This window comes from Gambusia affinis, linkage group LG09, assembly GCF_019740435.1.
Source record: "Gambusia affinis linkage group LG09, SWU_Gaff_1.0, whole genome shotgun sequence".
Lineage (NCBI taxonomy): Eukaryota > Metazoa > Chordata > Actinopteri > Cyprinodontiformes > Poeciliidae > Gambusia > Gambusia affinis.
The window spans coordinates 16,638,851-16,658,621 of NC_057876.1; the positions used below are offsets into that span (position 1 = coordinate 16,638,851).

General features: G+C 36.8%; 1 protein-coding gene across 1 annotated transcript in view; it reads left to right on the plus strand.

The window, feature by feature from the left end:
- Positions 1-19,771, plus strand: part of mid2 (midline 2) — a 158,901-nt gene that overhangs the window by 24,042 nt on the left and 115,088 nt on the right. The gene's annotated exons all lie outside the window — the stretch shown is intronic.

A 19,771-nucleotide genomic window follows, 5' to 3' on the forward strand; every position in this document is an offset into this window, starting at 1 on the left:
TATTTTGGTTTGTGAATCTTTTTCAAGAAGCTCTTCAATTTTACTTAAGGCTACCCTTTCATTAGCCTTGTCATTGCCCGATCTGGCTTACAGCACAATCTGGGCTTTCTCCTCTTCACTTGTATTGCCTCTGGTAGATTTTCTATCCGAACAATGACGTCGATTTTCTGCACTGTTTAAAATTGTAGTCTGTCTGTAGTTTTAGCAATGGTATCAATGGTAGCAGTGGAACTAAACAAAGCCAGTTCGTCTGTGTTGGTCACGCTTCAAAATACTGAATTAATATTAACAGCCGCCTTATTCATCTTGGCACTTCTCTCTCCGCTGTGGAGGATGGCTGTTTATGGCACAGGCAATTTTCAGGAAACTTCGCCGTATCAATCTGGTGCATTACAAGCAAACATTAGCAAGTAAAACTTAAAACCTCAACACTCTCCAGGCCTCCAAGAAGCAATTGCTTTTTAATAGCCAAAAACCCAGACCCTCTGTGCAAAGCAAATAGCTCAATACAAGGGGTCCAAGCTAGCCTTTTATGAACCAATTCAAAAGTAAGGTTATGCATAAAGTTTGGAAAAGAAGGAACTTGCACTACTTTAGAAGAGAGCATTTATACTAACTGTTTATTTTGTTGTGTTAATTTAGTTACTAATGGATATGTGAAAGAAAAGTGTTTTCCTTCACATATGTATTGCAAGATCTTTGATTGGTTGTGTAGTGCTTTGTGTGTCCTCTGCCTTGTTTCCTGAAAAATACCCAGTTATCTCTGAAGGTTGCTTTTGCATTTGCAGCATTCTAATTTGTTTTCTCACTCACTCAGCTGCAGTTTATCTTTGTATGTTACAAAGATAGCAGCAAGATGTGATTTTAAAGCTTAAATGCTGCATGTTGTTCCCTAAGAGACTTGTCTTTGCATTTTAGATTTTCAGCAAAGAGATTAACTCTATTTCACACTTTTACTTGATCTTCAAAATTCCTTCTAACTTCCCTCAGTATCCTACTGGGATCTGAACTCCACATGGGTTGGTTTTAACTGAATTTCTGTCATTATACTTAACACAAACAGAATTTTAAATTTGCTTCTGATGTCCTTTTTTCTTGTAGTTTATACAGAAATGCAAACCATGGCTGTCCAAATAAAGTGATGGGGCAAAAAAGGAGAAGATAGGGTCGAGTTCACGTAAAGGCAACCTAAGCCAAAATCTTTTGTTGTGAAAGAATTGTGAGAAAGTCTTTGGTCAGTAACTTAAATTCTAGGTACTGTGTGTGACCAAAGATATCCTGTAATAAATATAACAGTATCAGATATTTTTTTGAAAATAGTCTGGAATTATTGCAACTCCAGTGGCTGTAAAATTTTTGTTCTCATTTACCCAATGGTGAGTGTTAATGCTGCTGTTTTTCCTCCTCTGCTATGGAGTCTGACTTCAATCATTATCACGTTAATACCCATAATCTTCTATCCATTTATTGTTGGACTGATATCTTGACCTGTCTGAGGTGATTTTGCTGTGATAACTTATGCAGTAAAGCATCTTCCATTGCACAGACATGGCTTACTTTAAAAAAATTTTTGAGATCGAGCTCAAGCTGACACATTCAAGCTCTAAATTATTTTTAAAGCTTTAATCACAAAAGCACCCAAGATGCCTCTGGATAAACTCTGGAGAAATTGCAGAGATCCCCAAGTTAGGTGGAAAAATCTGAGGGGGAAAAGTAACAAAAATTCCCATTTGCGATTTACAATGGCCTTGGGACACAGTAAACAAGTAAAAGAAACTGCTTTGATCAGATAAAAATAAGACTTATCGTTTGGTAGAGATAAAATACTAGAAATGACAAAGAGTACATGACAGTACATGATATATGAAATCATGCAATCATGCTGTGGGGAACAGGGATCGGGAAGTTGATCATAGCGGATTAAAAGATGGAGAGAGCTTAAAACAAGTCAAGCCAGAAAAAAAAAACATCTTTGGACTTCGGCGAAAGCTCACCTTTTGCTCACCAGAATATACACCCAGAGCTGAAAGGAAATGGTTTCAATCAAAGCAGATCAATGTGTTGGACTGGCTCAGTCGTTGTCCAGACCTCAATGTGGTGGAGAATCAGGAGCAAAATTTTAAAATTGATGTTCACAGAATGCATGTTTGCTTCACTAAACATTGTTAGTCTTTCATGGGATTAGCCATGTGCAGAAGCACATTTTCTCTGCCAAGTCCATCTTCTAGCATCTCGATGCGTCACTCTAACCCTTCACAGGACAAATGCACATGCTCACTCCCCAGCACAAGACTAGCCATCTGGAAACTCCCTCTTTGTATTGTGTTGTGGTATGATTCCCTTTCTCCTTCATTTCTTCTTCTTTTGCCTCACTTGTGTCACTTTTAGACTGAGTAATACATAACAAACACATGTCCCACATGACTTCATGTGACATTTAGTCATTTTTCTGGAGGTTTAAATAAGCTGTTTGAATAGCTGTGACATTGAAGAGGTAGTGGAGACAATATTCACAGCAGTCCCTCTACCCCTCCAAACTTGCAGTAAGTTAGGGGAGTTTTCAAGGACGCAAAGCAGCATTCATATTCATGTGTAGTGATCAAATGTAAATGATTACCCAAAGGATTATGGCAGCAGCAGCATTTACCCTGACTCCATTTTTAGGCCTCTTTATAGAAAATGTACAGTCCTAGTTGTGGGGAGCATGGCTTCAACATCAAAGCTGGTATGTCATTGGTTTTTATTGAGTAACTTACAACAAATTCAGTAGTTTGCTCTACGGACACGGATACAAACATTGTATGATTTTATTCTAGCATGGATTCATAAATCCATAGCTGCACGGACCAGCTCATAATGATGAAACTTCTCATTGTAGGGTTTTTAATAATGATACGACTGCTGAACAAGAGCTGATGGTGCATTATTTAACAGTTTGTCTTTCGTTGAGCCTGTCTTCATTGCTTCTTCCTCTGTGATGAAACAGTCAATAGGGCGCTCTGCTGGAGCAGCAAATCAATGACAATATGTTTGATCAAAGTCTAGGTCACAAGCCTTAAACAACAGCAGGCAAGATATTAAGTATTTAGACAATGTGGAAAAAAAACAGCGGGAGACCCAGATCAGAACAAAAGATAGGAGCTGCAGGAAGAACATAGAGAGAAAAGAAACTTAACTCCCACTCTGCTTCTCTTTGTGATGTGACCGAACTCCTCACTCAAACAGTATATTTCCACTGTTGAATTTTTGCATATTTCTGTCCTTTAGTATTCAACACACAAACATCTTCTTCAGTAAAGGCTTGTTGACCAAAATGTTTAAGTCTAATCTCCTTCCCGGCTATTTTTAACGCTCTTTCATTATAATGAAGATTTTTAAATGATGAAGAGCTAGTTAATTATTTGTTGCAAAACATCTGGTTTATTAACAGAAATAAAGCTAATATGGCCTTGACAAATTAGAACTGTATCAGTAATATAGCAGAACCGAACCAGGCTTAATTTTACATTTGATTGCTATCAAAAAGTATTTTTCTTTTAGAAGTTGTAATCAAAAAGCTAAACTCATCTACAGACTTATTAGAATATTGATGCATTTCAAATTATTTGTGGCTTACAGGTAATCACACTTCAATTTTATGACTCTATAACACCAATTTAGTTGTAAAATAATAATAATATTTCTTTTCAACTAATTGTCTTAACCAAAAATGTTATTTTTCTCATTTTGAATTGAATCATAAAAATTATTTTTTGATTATGTTCTAATATTTTTGTAGTAGTTTATCTTAATTTATGTTATTCCAATATGTTTCATTTAAGTGTGCTTGCCTACCACTTCTATACACTAATGCTTTATTCAGGAGGTGATGAATACAAACATGCTCCACAGTCGTGTTGCCCCACTGAGAGTTTTAGCACGGAGAATGGAGCAGTGGCTTGGGAAGCAGCTATTGTTACTGTCAGGTTGTGTGAGTCATTAAACAAGCCAAAATATGCACCTTCTGCAGTGAGGTAAACACCAGGCTACGTTTGTGGATCCTGATAATCCCTCTGTTTATTCCAAGGAACAGACAGCTGCTGATATGCTGCATATATTATCTGTTTGCTGAAGGAAGGAGCTTTTCAAATAGATGATGCTGCACGTGCCGATGCAGCAACTTGTAGAATTCCTGCAGGCTCTCCATCTGTACATTTGCAATCTGTATGAAGATGATGCATGGCTTTCAGAGCCAAGTTTACATTAACACTTTTTCCCCAATCGACTGTTCAAGGTCAAACTACTACAGAGGATTTTCTCATTAGTAATAAAAAATGTGGATACTGGAAGCTAAACTGGGAATGGTTCTTTATAAATGCACCAAAACTGACATTAGACGTCATAAAACATATGTAATAGTTATGATAAGTCTTTCTTTCTCTTCGGCCCGTACAATGATTTTCAGCTCTGAAATAGTTTTGGCCATTTGTCAAAAGGGAGACTGCTGTGAAAAAGTTACTGTAGTCGCTGCAGCTGTGTAGATAAATCTAGCAATTAAAAAGTTTTCTCAGTTTAAGACTTTTAGCAAACTTTATAATTTTGGAGTTCCTTAGTTAAAAGGCAAGAAATATCTTCAGAGTGCAGCTATAATATAGAGACATGGTGGTGTTGAATGTAAGTGCAAGAGGAAAGAAATAAATGACTCATGAAGACCAGAGGCACAACTACTCAGGGTACTCTACAGAGGGGGCAGCCATAAAAGACTAAATTATAGAAAAAGTTGGTTATACTGTAAGCCAGAAGTGAAGTGTCATAAATCCAGAAGACCTTTATAAATATAGGTCAGTACAAAAATGTCTGTGAATCCTGCTCCCTCATCCTTGTTAAATGTGCAAGTCCCCCAGTTAAGTAGTTGACAGATTAGAAATAAAATTTTGCTACTGCTTTAACACAAGCTGTGTTTTTTAGTTAGACTTGTTACAACGTCCCAGTTGTTGTTAACGACTGGCTGTTATTTTTCAAACCACATTTCAGTGTCTAAACATATAAGTCTGTGACCTGTATCTTAGTTTTTATGTCAATTTGCTTTGTCCTACTCCTACATAAGTGCATTTACTCATGCACTTACTTTTGTCTTGCTCGTTTTACAAGACAAATATTATAATGTTTTTTAGCCTTCAACCCCCCCCAAATCTAGAATATATAAAAAAATAAATCTTAATCAGTCTCTATATTGTAGAGCAATTTGAAAAACTATAGAGCATCCTTGCCTGTTCTTGTGACCATAAAGGGTTGTTTTCCTTACAAAAAAACATACATTTCTAATGAAAAAACTTTGAGCAAAACATTAAAAAAGTAAAAATTGTATTTATTAGAAGATACTTGGAGGCCTTAACCTTAACTGTCACCCTGAAAATGCTTACATGCCATCCTGTAGGCTTATGAGGACAACAATGTCCTCACGACACTTAAGGGGTTAAAATTCTACAATCAAACACTTCATAGCTTGTGGAGGTGTTTTAACAGGAAGACTTCTTACTACTGACCTCATGCTGGGAAAAGTGCTGATGATTGATGGATGGGTGGAGACTGCATCCTGTTGTGAATGAGGTCATTCTTGGAAACATTACAGGAAGCAAAGATGAGTGAATTTTTTTGCAGATATAAAGTCCAACGAGTGATTTGTTTAATGCTGATAATTGACATTTATGCAAAACTTGTGTGTGTGTGCAGCCATATGAAAAATGCAGCCAAACAAAAATGTTCAAGTTGCATGGGTTGTTACCCTGTTGACTTTATTCCCTCTTGTTTAGAGTTGTATTTGAAACGTAATCAATTGCAAATTTATTGACGGAATTTGACTTAATGTTCTGTTTTTATTGTTGATTCTATGTTACATTGTGTTTTTGTGTTTGATTTGATGTAAAGCACTTTGAAATGCCTTGCTGCTGAAATGTGCTACACAAATAAAATTTGATTGATTGATTGATTTGATTTTGAGCTGCTCTGAGAAACATTGGTTCTGTCCATAGATTTACACAATCTACAGACTGCTAACAAAGGGGAGATGAAACACAAAAGACCCAACAAGGCAGATGAACTGAAGGCAGCTACCAATGTAATCTGAGCTTCTAATACACCTCAGTGCCACAGGCTGGTCACCTCTTTGCCATGGAGTATTGATGCAGTAATTCATGCAAGAGGGGACCCAACCAAGTACTGAGTGCTAATGTACACACTTTTCAACAGTAGGAGATTAGTCCATAAAGCATTCTTTTTCTTTTTGATCTAATGTGATATTTTTATTTTCCGATACACAAAATTTTAGATTTACTTGACCTGAATGCCATAGTTAATAAAACTGAAATTGTTTTACTTTATGTGTAATAATTTATAATCTCGAAATAATAATAGCTTCACTTTCTGGAAGACAGGTAGGAAATATTGCACTTTTACACAAAAATTTATTATTTTTTTTAGATGAACCTGTAAATGACCATTAAGAGATAGGACATAATACCTGAGTTATTTTTTTCTTTTTATTCTGTGGGTGTCCTCTTGATTAGCTTCCTCTCTGACTCCCACAGGAAGACTCTGACGGGCCAATACAACCACGTTTCTCAGCAGCTTTTGAACATTTAGGCGAACGAGGAACGTGATGGAAAAATGTGGAGGCTGGCGAGAGAGGAAGTCATGTTGTTATGCTGTTCTCATGTTGATGACAGACCTGTTTCCAAGTAAAAATTTTCCCTTTGCATGGGAAGAACTTCTTTCATAAAGTCTTTTTTTTTCTGGCCGCACCTGTTTCTCTTGTGAGAAGCACTTAACTATACTTCAGTAAAAACACATTATGATGATTCACCTAACCTTTTATTTGACAATGAAGATATGTTTTTATAGTCTTGAAGGTTCTTGTAGGTCAGGAATAGAAGCCAAGCACACTGAAAAAGTGAATAACTAATGTGCTTCAAAATTCAGCTTTGATATGATGAGTAACATTGAGGGAAAAGGAACAGATGTGTTAACCAGCTGCCAACTGGGCAAATGGAAATGTATGGATGGCATCAATCAGCAATTCACCCCATGGGGTAGCTTCTAGTTAAAAAAATTATCATATTGATTGTGCAAGAGAGTCTTTCCTAAATCATTTTATAATCCTTTTTATACCTGTTTACTGCAGTTTTGAGGTTTGTGTGACGAGCATAATGGGAAAAGGATGTACATTTTTTTAAATGGCTAACTCCTTGTCAACCTAATTACACCTGTTTTCTTTTTTTCATACATCACTTTAAATCTGTTTCTACACTGAGACTGAGAATAGAGCACCTTCATCAGTGTTGGGTGGGTGGATATGTTGAGAGGTCTAATCATATTTCTTTTGCTGAATATATTAGAGAGTGGAGAAAATGTCACACCAGAAATCACAAGAATAGCACACACAAACAAATGCCGTACAGTTCTTAATTCATATTGACAACCTGTCATAAACTATATGAGATTTACGAGAAAGATTCACTAAATATATTGTAAGTTGATCAATAAAAACCTTTGAAGCTAAATTTGAGTTCTAATATTCAGAAAAAATGCACTAATCAAGCATTTCATTGTTTTGAACCTAACCAGTAGTATTGCCTGTTATATCGTCACAAGATGAAAATGCAAGATAAACTGCATAATAATCACATTTGAGAGGAAAGTGATAGAAAACAAAATTGAGAAAAGACTTGTAGAAAGCAGCCATTTGTCAGTAAATCATCATACTTCATTAAGTGCACCTCTTGTTAAATTGTTCTGCTAAATAATGAGCTGTATTGAAAATTAATACATTATTTTCAGACTGTTCAATGCAGACAATTCATTATGCAGTCTACAGAAAAGAAACCTAAAGGAGAATAAGTGAACGTAAATGTAGTCACTTTCTTCTTCAAATAATTTTAGTTAATTCTCTTTATGCAAGTGCCACAATGAGATAATGAAATATTTCAGGAAACCTGCATAAATTCTCGGAGGTAGGAAATTGTTGCATGATATGCGGCACTTTTGCTTTATCAAGTTAATTTGCAATTGTGAGAAAACAACATTTAGTGTGAAGAGGAATCGTTTCTCTGTTTTATAGGCAACAATAGATTGTCTATCACCAAATATGCCAAACTCTACCAGAGAAACCCAGATCAATCTGAAAATTTTCCCTACAAAATTAATATAAAATATTATTAACAGTGGAGTCAGAAAGTCAGTAAGAAAGTCCAGAAGGTTGGAGATATGTAATTGTACTCAACCTGCCATGTTACAGTAAGCTGTACAACCACAGGGGTTCAGAGGTAGGACCACTGTAAGTCATCACAGGGAATCAGGCATCACTGCTGCACAGTGAAATGTTAAACTAAAAAGTGCTTCAAGGTACAGACTTGACTTGAATGGAAAATATTACTGTTTGAACAGAACAAGATCTCATACCATGACCTGTCTTCTTACCCAAATTTGCTTAATACTTTATTCAGTTAGCATTTATTCTATCTTTCTTCCAGTAAGTTTAGCATGATTTTGTAGTTAAGTTCAGTTGTAAATAACTACTAAATGGAAAAAGCATATTGTGCAGTAATTATGTTAATCTGTGACTTAAATTGAACCAAACTGAAATATCTGTCAAAACTGTAGAGGCTGTAAAGATTGCAACATGTAGTACTATAATATATTGCACTGAGCGGTGTTTTCTATATAAACATAGCTGTTACAAATAATATTTATTGACCCAATCTCTACAAACTTGTCATACCAAGCAACCATATGCGTCTCAGTGTGAGTGTGTGTAGGGGTGTTTGAGAGAGAGTGTGCGTGCCCATTCAGCATGTGTATCTGTCACACTCTGTTGGTAGTTACTGCTCCCATCCACAGCCTACTGTGAAATTACCATTTGTTTTGGACTCAAACATGGGCTTTCATGCTAATCTGACTTGTTTCTTTTTTTCACTGCCTCCCCCAGCTCCTCCTCTTTCTGCTCATTTAGTCTTTCATCTGATATTTGCCTTGCTTGATGCTTTAGTTCTTTTTTTTTTTTTTTCTCATTTGTCACCATTCCTCCCTCATCTCTGTTCACTTATCTTGGTCTTTTGCATTTTCTCATTCTGTCTCTCTTTGGAGGCCATCAGTGCCCACCGTGGTCCTGCTCAGTGCTAAGTAGTCTGCATCTAAGACCACAGGTACACCTTCTCCTCCTGCTTTTGCTCCTCTTCCTCTTCCTCCTCTACCCCCTCCTTATTTTCCTCCTACTCTTCCTCCTCTTCCCTTTCCTCTTCAACCTATCCTTCACGTCTTGCTCTATTTTTAACTCCACTCTCAAAGATCTTTCCCCTTGATTTTCAATCTCCAATCCAAACCTTCATCTGTCGCCAGCCTCAGTATCTCTCCAGCCAACTATCTGAAGAGAGTAGGCCAGCACCTGTTTAGTAATTTATACCCATACATTTTTTTATTCCTTTGATGTCAGAAAAATGGAGGATTTGAGGATTTGAAATTTGCATTTCTTCATAAAAGTATCAGGACTATCTTCGGTGTATGACAGCTTCCTCTTTTTCCTTATTATTAATAAAATGTTTGAAATAAGTTTGAGAATTACCTTTTCCTGGGAAATCTCTGACCTGATCCGCGTCAATTAGCTTTTCGCTGGTTTAAGGAAATGTTCCAAAAGCAGATATGAAGTGATGTCCTGTGGCAGATATTTTATAAAAAAGTCAGGTGCAAAGTGATCACAACTACAAATATATGAGTTGGTAAAGTATCAAAATGACCAGCAACAGGCAGCCAATGCTTCTGTAAAGATAGTTTCCTTTTCAATAGCATCTCACAATTTTTGCCCTTCCTCTGTTAGTCTAAATGTTAGTCTTCTCCCTATTGTAACACCTTCCTCACCAAAGGTTGTTGCTGTTAAAGAGACCGAGTAATGTTTAAACAAGGTGTGTTTACTGATTGAAAAACGATCACATTTTTGAGTTTCTGACAGCTGACAAAGCCAGAACCTAAAAAAATAAAACAAAAAAACCCCATTTGATTCCAGTCCACAGTCAATCGCTTGGTGCTTCCCCTGTATTGTGTTGAGTCAAGGTAAAAGAGTGTGACAGTGAATGAGAAGAATACATCAGTGCAGCAATCAGGAATCAAACCCCTGACAGTATCTGGACAAACACCACAAAAACCTGCTAAAAGCCATTTCGACTTAAACCCCTGATTACATCTGACAATGTGTCTTCAGGGGATTTGCTCATTCATGTCTTAAATGGTTTGCCTTGTAAGACTGCCACCGTGTCTTGCAGCCTGGCAGCCATGTGAAGCCCCCCACAGAGTTGAAACATAATGCTCTTGTTGGTCTGTGTGGCTGAATTCCAGGTCTTTGTCAGCTTCCTTCCTCAGCCTTGCGATCATTTGCCATCTCAGTGCATGATCTCATGGGAAAACGTAGTGGCACATAACCTTCACAGCTGGATATTTTCTATAATCTCTGATTTGTATTGTTTGTGGGAGGAAAGCATGTTGACATCACAGAGCAGGTTTTCCAATGAAATTGTTGGAAAAGCACTAAATTGTCAGCCTAGATAGCAAGACTTTCCAATAAGAGTTTTGGAGTCTTATTGCTGAATGTGCTTTGATAACCAAATCATCAACCAGTTTCCTAAGCAATGTCCTTTTGTGGTTTACCTTCCTTGTGACCATTTTCTGTCAACTGAGCAGTAAACTACACAAAAGTTTATTGACCCAACCTGAAAGGACATTTAGCTCAGGAAATTTTTGCAGATATTTGAGTTAATTAGGTGATTAGGACATGATACCATGATCATCTAAATTATGATGAATATTATAATAAGGAATCTGTATTTAACTTTCTGAAATGAATGACAATTTTTTTAAAGTTTTTTTTACAATATTCTTATTTTTTTTTTTTAGATGTACTGGCAAGATAATTACTGTAGTAGTTAAACAAGTTAGATTAAATTTCATTCATTTATCCTTAAATGACTGACTGGTAGATTTTAAAAAACCTTTAATGAAAAATTTTAGAAAAAAATTGAAATGTTTTAGAAATACAGACGTCAGCTGATGTATTTTCAAATAACTTTTTTAAAATTAGTAAAATGTATGTTATGTAGTTTTGAGTGGTAAAACATTCTATATCATCTATATCATATCTACATCATGATATCAAAGACACATATTTAGACATACATACGATCCTTTAAGTGGAAATCATTTCTAAAAATGCAAAACATAAATGGAATAAACTGAAATGTAATAATCGGTTATTTAACTGCCTGTTTCCAAGTTCAATGGGTAATTGTATTTTAATATAACCCCCATTATCATGCTTATTGTTATTTTTGTCATAAAACAGTTCTAGTTGGAATCAGCTGATTCCAAACTTGGCAATTAGTAATCAGTGCTCATCTCTGAGCACTGATTTTCTACAGATTGCTTCTGTAGAAAACGTTTTAGTTGAAATACCCCCTCACTGCGCAGACAAGTTTCCATTTTCTCCCATTTGATCTAGACAGTGGAAAATGCGAGCTGTGCCTAAAGTAAACAGCATTTTGTCAACCTTAAACGGTCTGACTCGGTAATAATCCTTGTCTGAGTTCCCAGACGTGGCATTTAGGACTAAGGACAGACCTGCCTGGCAGCGTTATTGCCTGAATGCCCCGTGCAGGACCAGGTAGACAGCTCTGGGACAATCCATTTATCAAGCTAACAGTCCTTCACGGCTATAGACAGCAGCTGTCAATGGGGCACTTTTGAGTTATTATGTGCTTTACGGGAGAAAACGTGTTGATAATTTTAAAAAGGGTTGGTGAGGAGATTTTAAAAGTCATTAACTCTCAAATGCATACACACAATGTCTATCTTATTGTCACGCATGACTCGAGTCACTTTAATTGACTCGTTCACCTTTAATATTTTACCCGTCACAAAAGCTTTAATTTGCAGAAGATGTAAGAGGTCAACAGCTGTCATGCTGAGATAACAATTGCGATATCGGGGTATAAAAAACAAAATCAAGATTCTGAATGAACAGAAATTGCTAGAATGAGGTCCTATATTTTGTCATAGTGCAGAGATGAATACTGTTGATTATGGATTGTACTGCGCACAATGTGTGATATGCAGCACTCTAACTCACATTTGTTAATCTTGATGCAAAATTCCTACTTTAGTAGAACCTTACCTATATAGACATGCATATCTATATCTATATCTATATCTATATATATATATATATATATATATATATATATATATATATATATATATACCTTGTTTGTATACATTTTTTCTCAGTTACAACTTACACAACTTGCTTATGCTACCTGGTGGCTCACTGATGCTGTATGGTTTGTACTTTTATTAATCTGATAATTAATCAGCCAATTTCTCAACACGTTTCTGGGGGTTTTTTTGCCTTGGAGAAGACTTTCCAAGAGGCCTCATTCTACTTTGAGACTTGCGTCCTTTTATCATTCTGCTCCAATTTTTGCTTTCCTCCTCTTGTTTCTGCCTCTTTTTTCTCTGATGTCTCCTATTTATCGTTGTTTACGTCTCCCTTTCAGGGCTCAGTGAAAGTATAAATAGGTTATTAATACTGAAGAAACTTTTTTTCCTCCTTTTGCTTTCTCGCTCTTTGCATTTTTATTTTCTTTCTCTACTTTTTTGTCCAATCTCTGGTGAAATGCCTCCTGACAGCAGAACTACCCTGCAGCCTTTGTTGGCCAGGTGCAGCACTATAAATGAAAGGTTTGCTGCCAGATCTCTGTTTCAAAGATGCCTTCTGCTGCATCTCAGCTCTCCTTGGACAGCCTCTAGCCCAGATCAGGCAGATAGAATGAAAACTGGGCAGGAGAAGGATAAGGAATGGGGAAAGACAAAGATTCGAGTAAAGGCGGCAAGACACAAACAGCAATAGACAATAGAGTCTTGCCCCTTCTTCAAATGTAAAGTTGTATCTTGCCTCAGAACAGCATCTCATCAAAGAGGCTTGACATCCAGGTGAGCGCAGCTGAGGGAGACGCCGTGCCTCTTCATTCACTCTGCCTCCAGCTTGAAGCTCCTCTTACTCAGTCTGACGGCCGCTGAGGGACATGAAGGAGGTTTTGGACATGTTCTTGGCATGGGTAAATCATCAGATGTCTTGGATTCAGGCAAAGGATTGAGTTCAGGTAAAGAACATAGTATGCCCTGAAAAAAATCCATCAAACCTTCTCCCTTAAGGCTCCACTTTTAGTGTCCAGTCATGTCAGGATGAATGTGCTCATGTGGTTTCAAGCTTGAAATTGTTTGTAAGTAAGCTTTCTTTTAAAAATTCCTTCTTTCACCTGGAACATAACCCCGTATCAAGTTGACATGGACTGATTCTCAAGCTACAAGCAATGTAAGCAGAACAAAGACCACAATTCATTGCAGAACAGGCATTAACGTGATCACCCTGTTACAGCTCATGTTAGCCCTAAATTAATGTCATTGCTCTTTCTCTAACTTCTTATAACTTTAACATACTCTGATATTCATACTTGTAAACCTATACGTACTTGTACATTTTGAGGATCATACACAGAAACAAGTGAAGTTTTCTTATTGCTTTTGTTGGTGCATTTACATTATCCTTGCTTTTGAGGGCTTTGGTTTTTTTATAGGATAACTGAACATAATCAAGACTGAAAGAAGCAAAACAAATCACAGCTAATTGTGAAATTGTGAAGTACTTATTTGATGACAAGCACTTACATGCACCATAGAACAGTCTTAACCCAGATATGTTTCATCCCATAATCATCATATCTTTACCCACATAGACAGCCCAGAAGCGTTACTGTTCTCTTTGGGGGGTAGCAAGAAGAGAACAGCTTGGATGCTGCAATAGTTCAACAACAATATGATGGAAGACAGAAAACATTAATATTTAACGTTATTTTAAAGAAATCTATTTTTATGTTTTCACTGAGAGAATAAATATGTCCCTTTAGGCTCCAGATGCAGCAAATTAGAAAGAAAAACTTGAAATGCAAAGGATGCTATTTCAAGAAATAAGAAAAAATAAGCCAGAGATGTGTGAAGATGTCTCTTTTCTGGTTTTTATAAGATGTTCATATGATGTAACAATCTTAGGTGATTCTGATTTCCCTTTAAGAACTATTATGAATGGAGAAGAATATATATACATAAATCTGGCGAGGAGCTGTCAGCGGTTATTTATAGAAGGATCAGAGGTGCACCGTGTTTGTGACACAGCAATCCCTGATTGACAAGATGCTTATATTTTAAAACATATAAAGTAGTACAGTTGGCATTGAAGTGTGTGTATTCCCTAGACAATGTAAATCCTAAATTCAAGTTTGAGATTTCCAAATGGTTTCCAATATTTTAGATTTGAACATGTTCCATTGATATCCAGTAAGGTTTGGTTTAAAACCTGAATTGGCAACAGACAGAGCAACTTTGTGATTCTCCTCACTATCTGCTGTAATTATTGCTTTTGACGTCTTGGCACGTTTAGAAATATGTTTTATTTTTAAGTATCCTTTTATCTCATGGCTAACTGGCTTAGTTTTTTTAAAGACCTCCTTTATATAGAAAACAATTTACTTTGAATCTTTTTCTACACAGTAATTTACTGATTGGATAAATATTGGGCTCCAACATTTGCGACGGATTCTGGCTGATCAATCATATCAAATCAAAGCCAATTTCTCAACGCATCTCTATTAAAATCCTGTCATGAAAAATAAATAAAGCATTCGTGTTTATTTGTTTATTTTTTGAGGATACAAGAAGACATCAAAACACAATACTGGTAAATAAATATTATTACAAATTATCTCGATCTACCACTTAATGAACCTGACAACTTAATCATCTTCTGTTGGTCCTTCTAATTATAAGATGGAAATCTGATAACATCTCTGTGGCCGCAGTCGATATGCTTTATATTTTTGCAATGAAGCATTCTGTCTCCATTAGTTTATTAGTTGTTTTGGGATAAGCTGTGACTTTGCCTTTTCATAATCGATAGAAAGCATAAATATTTCAGCTGAAAATGAAATAATCTTATTACTCAGGAAACATATCATGTCAGTACTTTCATATCTTTTCATTTTGAGGATTCTTCTCAAAAACTGAGATATCAGCTTCTTTTTCCAAGTACACTCAAATCCTTGAACAACTTTATTACAAAAGAAATGTGCACTTGTTTAAAATTACTTGCTGCCCTGAAACATCCATACACAAAGGTAATCTCAGCAAAGATTACAGGGGAGACAGGAAGGTTCTGCATTATACACACATAAATTTTATTGGAAGACAAGCGGAATAATGCGCTGCAGGTCTGAGCTAAGAGATTTAACTCCTAGATGCTGCAGCCGCAGAATATAGAGAGGGCAGGCAGTAAAACAACTGACAGTTGGTCATTACGAGAGACGCAGGTGGGCCAAAAATCAATCATGCCAAGACTGGCCTGGACTGTGACAGATGCCTGACATCTGCCTGATGAAGAGCTCCGCTGTTGCTCTGACTGAGCAGAGGGGGGGACGGGACACGCGATGTGGAAGTAGAGAGAGGGAGTTGAGATGAGGTGATGATAAACTGTGAAGACAAGAAACCAGAATCATCAGGAAAGAACAGAAAAGAATCATTTGGATTGGGCAATGAATGATTTTTATTTATTTTTTTAATAAAAGTCAGTGACGTCAAAAATTCAAAGTGCAAGGAAAAAAAGTTGAACAGTCCACAGGAAAAATATTTAAGATATTTTTTCTTTTTCCATTACCTGGATTGTGGCTTTTATTTCCTGTGGCTACTGTTATTGTAACAGCATGTTAACAGTCCTCTATTAGAGGCAGCCACAGGCAGTGTTATGACTACACCTTTAGTACCTATTTCATGTTGTCTGGTCTAACAGCGGCGGGAAATATGTCAAGTGTGAAATGGCACAGCACTACCTGTAAAACCTGGTTTAATTTGGCTGTCAGCTTCTTCCTTATTAAAAAGAAATATATTTCTGTTAGAACTAAAACATATCTGTCTACCAGCTGCTGCGTTAACAGAAGACAACTCACATCTTCTCCAACTCCGTCACTGTCTTCTAGAGAGAGAAAAGAAAGAGGAGCAGAGCTATCCATTCGTGCCAGCAATCATTAGCCCAGTTCACTCTTTCACTCTCTTTTGCAGTGTGCAAAGTATGTGTACCATAGCTATAAACAAACTGGTGCCCGAGGGAGAATGGGGAAACGGGAGATGTATTTTTCTTGTGTTTTTCAGCAACTAATGGGGAGCGTACATGTTTTAATTTCTTTTATAAATGAAAGTCAGAAAAGTGTAGCCAGCATTTGTACTCAGTTCTCTTGACTTTGAAACTCCCCAATAATCTGGTGTAAATGATCAGGAAGTCACATACTCATCATGCACAAGAGTGCATGATAAACATCTGTACCAAGGTGCTACTACGGTCAAATGAGGCCAATGTGGAATTTCCACCCATCACAGCACACACCATTTCCTCTGTGAAACATGGTAATGGCAGCATCATGCTGTGGGAGTGCTTTCCTCAGCAGGATTAGGAAATCTAGAGGAAGTTGATGGGAACATTGATTTAGCTTAATAACAGGCAGTCCTGGAAGAAAACTTGTCAGAAGCTGGTTCTCCTTCCAGCAGTCAAAACTCGTCCTTTACTCAGTGAGAACATTTTGTGGTAAGGTTCACAGGAGCTCTCCATTCAAACCAGCAGAGCCTAAGCCACTTTCCACAGGGGAACTTGGAAAACAAAAAAGCCTTGTTTCAAGATGTATAAAGGCCAAATGACGATTCATTAAAAGTGCATTAAAAAATGCACGTATAGAGCATTGACATGTCGTCGCACTCTTCACATTTTCATTCTGAATAAAAGAAAAGCATGACTCATATTGATTCCACTTTACAATTATACTTCTACCACATGTAATTCAAATAAATACATTAAAATTTATCTTTGCTGTAGGTATCGTCAATCTGTGTGATATGAATCCTTATACTAAATAGAGTTATAGCTCACAACAAGCCATTTAGCTTTGCTTTTTGCCAAACCACGGTCTCACTTACAACTCCCGCACTTTTATTGCCCTCGAGTCCAGCTGACCTGAACACAATTTTATTAATATCTGCACACATGGATCTATTGAGCGCTTTCAGCAATATGCTGCTTGACATGCTCTTGCAGAAGTATCATAAAACGAAGCCAAGCCATTCTCAAACTAAAAACTCAATTTCTTGTCATGTTTTTCTTCCAGTAAAAATGGAACCTGGTTCAAGTAAGCAGAACACCACTGAAGGGTTAAGAAAAATGGTAAATGCATAAACCTTTTACTCCTAAACCAGGAAATATGAGACTGAAAAAATGAGAGATTCATTCAGCCGATGGAGTTTAATGAGCCTTATTTTAGTTGTCATATCCTTTTATTGGCATCACTTTTCTCAGATTTTGCAGCCTATTGAACTTCCAATCTAAAGAACTAAATATAACTACCTGCATAAATTTCCATACCTTCTGTTTATGATTAGAAATATTAAGTTGTAATCTAGAGATGGCATTACCTTTTTGAGGCCATCTCTACAGCAAGTTTAAGCTTCTGCTTATTTTAACTTATTGCTCCTTCAGTGCATTACAGTGCTCACCTAAATGAACTGCTCAGATAACATGTACTATACACTGAATTTTCTTGCACATTGTTTCTCAATTGGTAATTATTTCCTCTCAATTTGCCTATCTTCTACCTCTGGCGTCCTATATTTCCTTTCCCTCCTTACCTTCATCTCCATCCTCTACCTCTCTTCTTTCATCTCCTGCTTTAATCGGGCATCTGATCACAGGCCCAGGAGGATGGAGGAGGGATAATGAGATTAGCCTGTACATGTTTACACGTTCTCATTTACATTGAGCTCTCACTGTCTTTCTCTGTCTGACCCATATTTCTCTATATCCCTCCACTTCCTATTTGCTTTTTCTGTCTTCACTCTTCCCCTCACTTCCTCCCTCTCTCCTACCTCAGTGGCCTGCCTTTTGCAACAGGATGTGCAAGCTTTGTTAAACAGTAATCAGTAATAGCATATGCTGTAAAACCAGCAAGACTTTAATTTCCTCTCCATTGCCTCTGATCTATATGCAGAAACTGATTATCATGTCAGTGATCTGTGATCAAACGTACCCTCAGTGATTTCTGCCCTTCTTGTGATTTACCAGTCTGAGAACCGTCAGGCCGCTTAGATTTTGCCCAGTGGAGCTATCCAAATAGAAAGAAAATGTCATTGAGACTACAGCCAGCCCAATGTACTGACTTATCGGTTTGAGCAGGCAATCTTTCAGAGGATGCATAAGGTTTATACCGTGGTAGAAATGAAATGCGCCCAGCAGCGGGGGCTGTATTGATCCACTGTGACTGAGATAAGGGATGATTTCAAATGCCTGTAATCATGAAAAACATGCACCATGTCTGGGAAATGTGAGCAACACAGTCTGAATAATATACCATATCTGTAACTGACCACAAAGCAGCCGTCTGAGTGGAACTTAACATCATGTCTTTCAAAGACTTGCTGGAGAAAGTTCAACAACAGCTGCACAAATCGGGACACAGAAACCTGTTAGGTGCTCAAATGTGCCAGAATGCCCGACTAATACAATTTGAATGTTTTTGAACTGGCAAAACTGAAACAACTAATAGTAGCTTTTTGGGTCCAGTAATTATTACATATAGATTATGTTGTTTTTTATTTCCACTTAGAAAGTAAATGTCTTACTTTCTAATTTCTGGTGGAATTTCCTAACTCTCTGCATTAATGAAATATTTTTAGTAAGAAATTCTGTCACAGAAAATGTGAAAATGTCATTATCTGTGGTGCTAGACAAAGAACTTTGTGGCATTTCTTATATTTTCCTTGTTTTATTTTTTTAGAAAAAAAACAATTAACTCTTAGAGACAAATATGTTTTAGATTATTAATCCAGCATCTATTCTTGTGCTATCAGTTCACTAAAAACAATGAGAAAATGTGTCTAGTTATTAGACATAATTCAGTTTTCTGCAATTTGTTGGAAACAGATTAAGAAAAGTAAGACTACAACTGAAGTTTAACGAAACATTCTGGTGACATCAAGCCACGGTTTCATATTGCATAGTCAATTAAAACCCATCAGATGTAATGTGCCGCTTTTGGCATTCTCCGTTATTGAACAGATGCTACACAGTTAACATCACCACAATATTCAAATTACATTAATTAAATGGAGAAAGTTGTGCAGATTTTCTATTTGTGATTTGGTCTGCAGAAGTATGTTATATTTTGCATAGTGATATTGTGATCAAAGCATGTTACTTCTGTTAGAAATGGGACATCAAGGCAACTTGTTGACATCTTGACTTTTAAAGGAATGTCATTAAATCTCACTGTGAACTTTCCATGAGGTAGCAAAAATTTTTCTCTTAAATTGATACACAGCCTTCTCTACACTAAATGTGATCTTTTTATCAGAACATAGTTTGCTTCTAATTATTCTCCTTTTTCCTTTGTGCATGTTTCTGTACAGATTTGTCTGTTATTTTATTGTGCCGAATGACAAATGACAGCGCAGAGCATGGGTCAGTGGGATATCCATCCAAATGACCCCATAAAGAATGTGTTTCTCTCTCCATTGGCAGCAGCAGCCATCAGTCCTCAGAGTTTGCCGTATATCTCCACAAGTAGTCTGTCTTTTTCGGCTCCACGCTGTCTTGGTGTTGAGCCAAAGG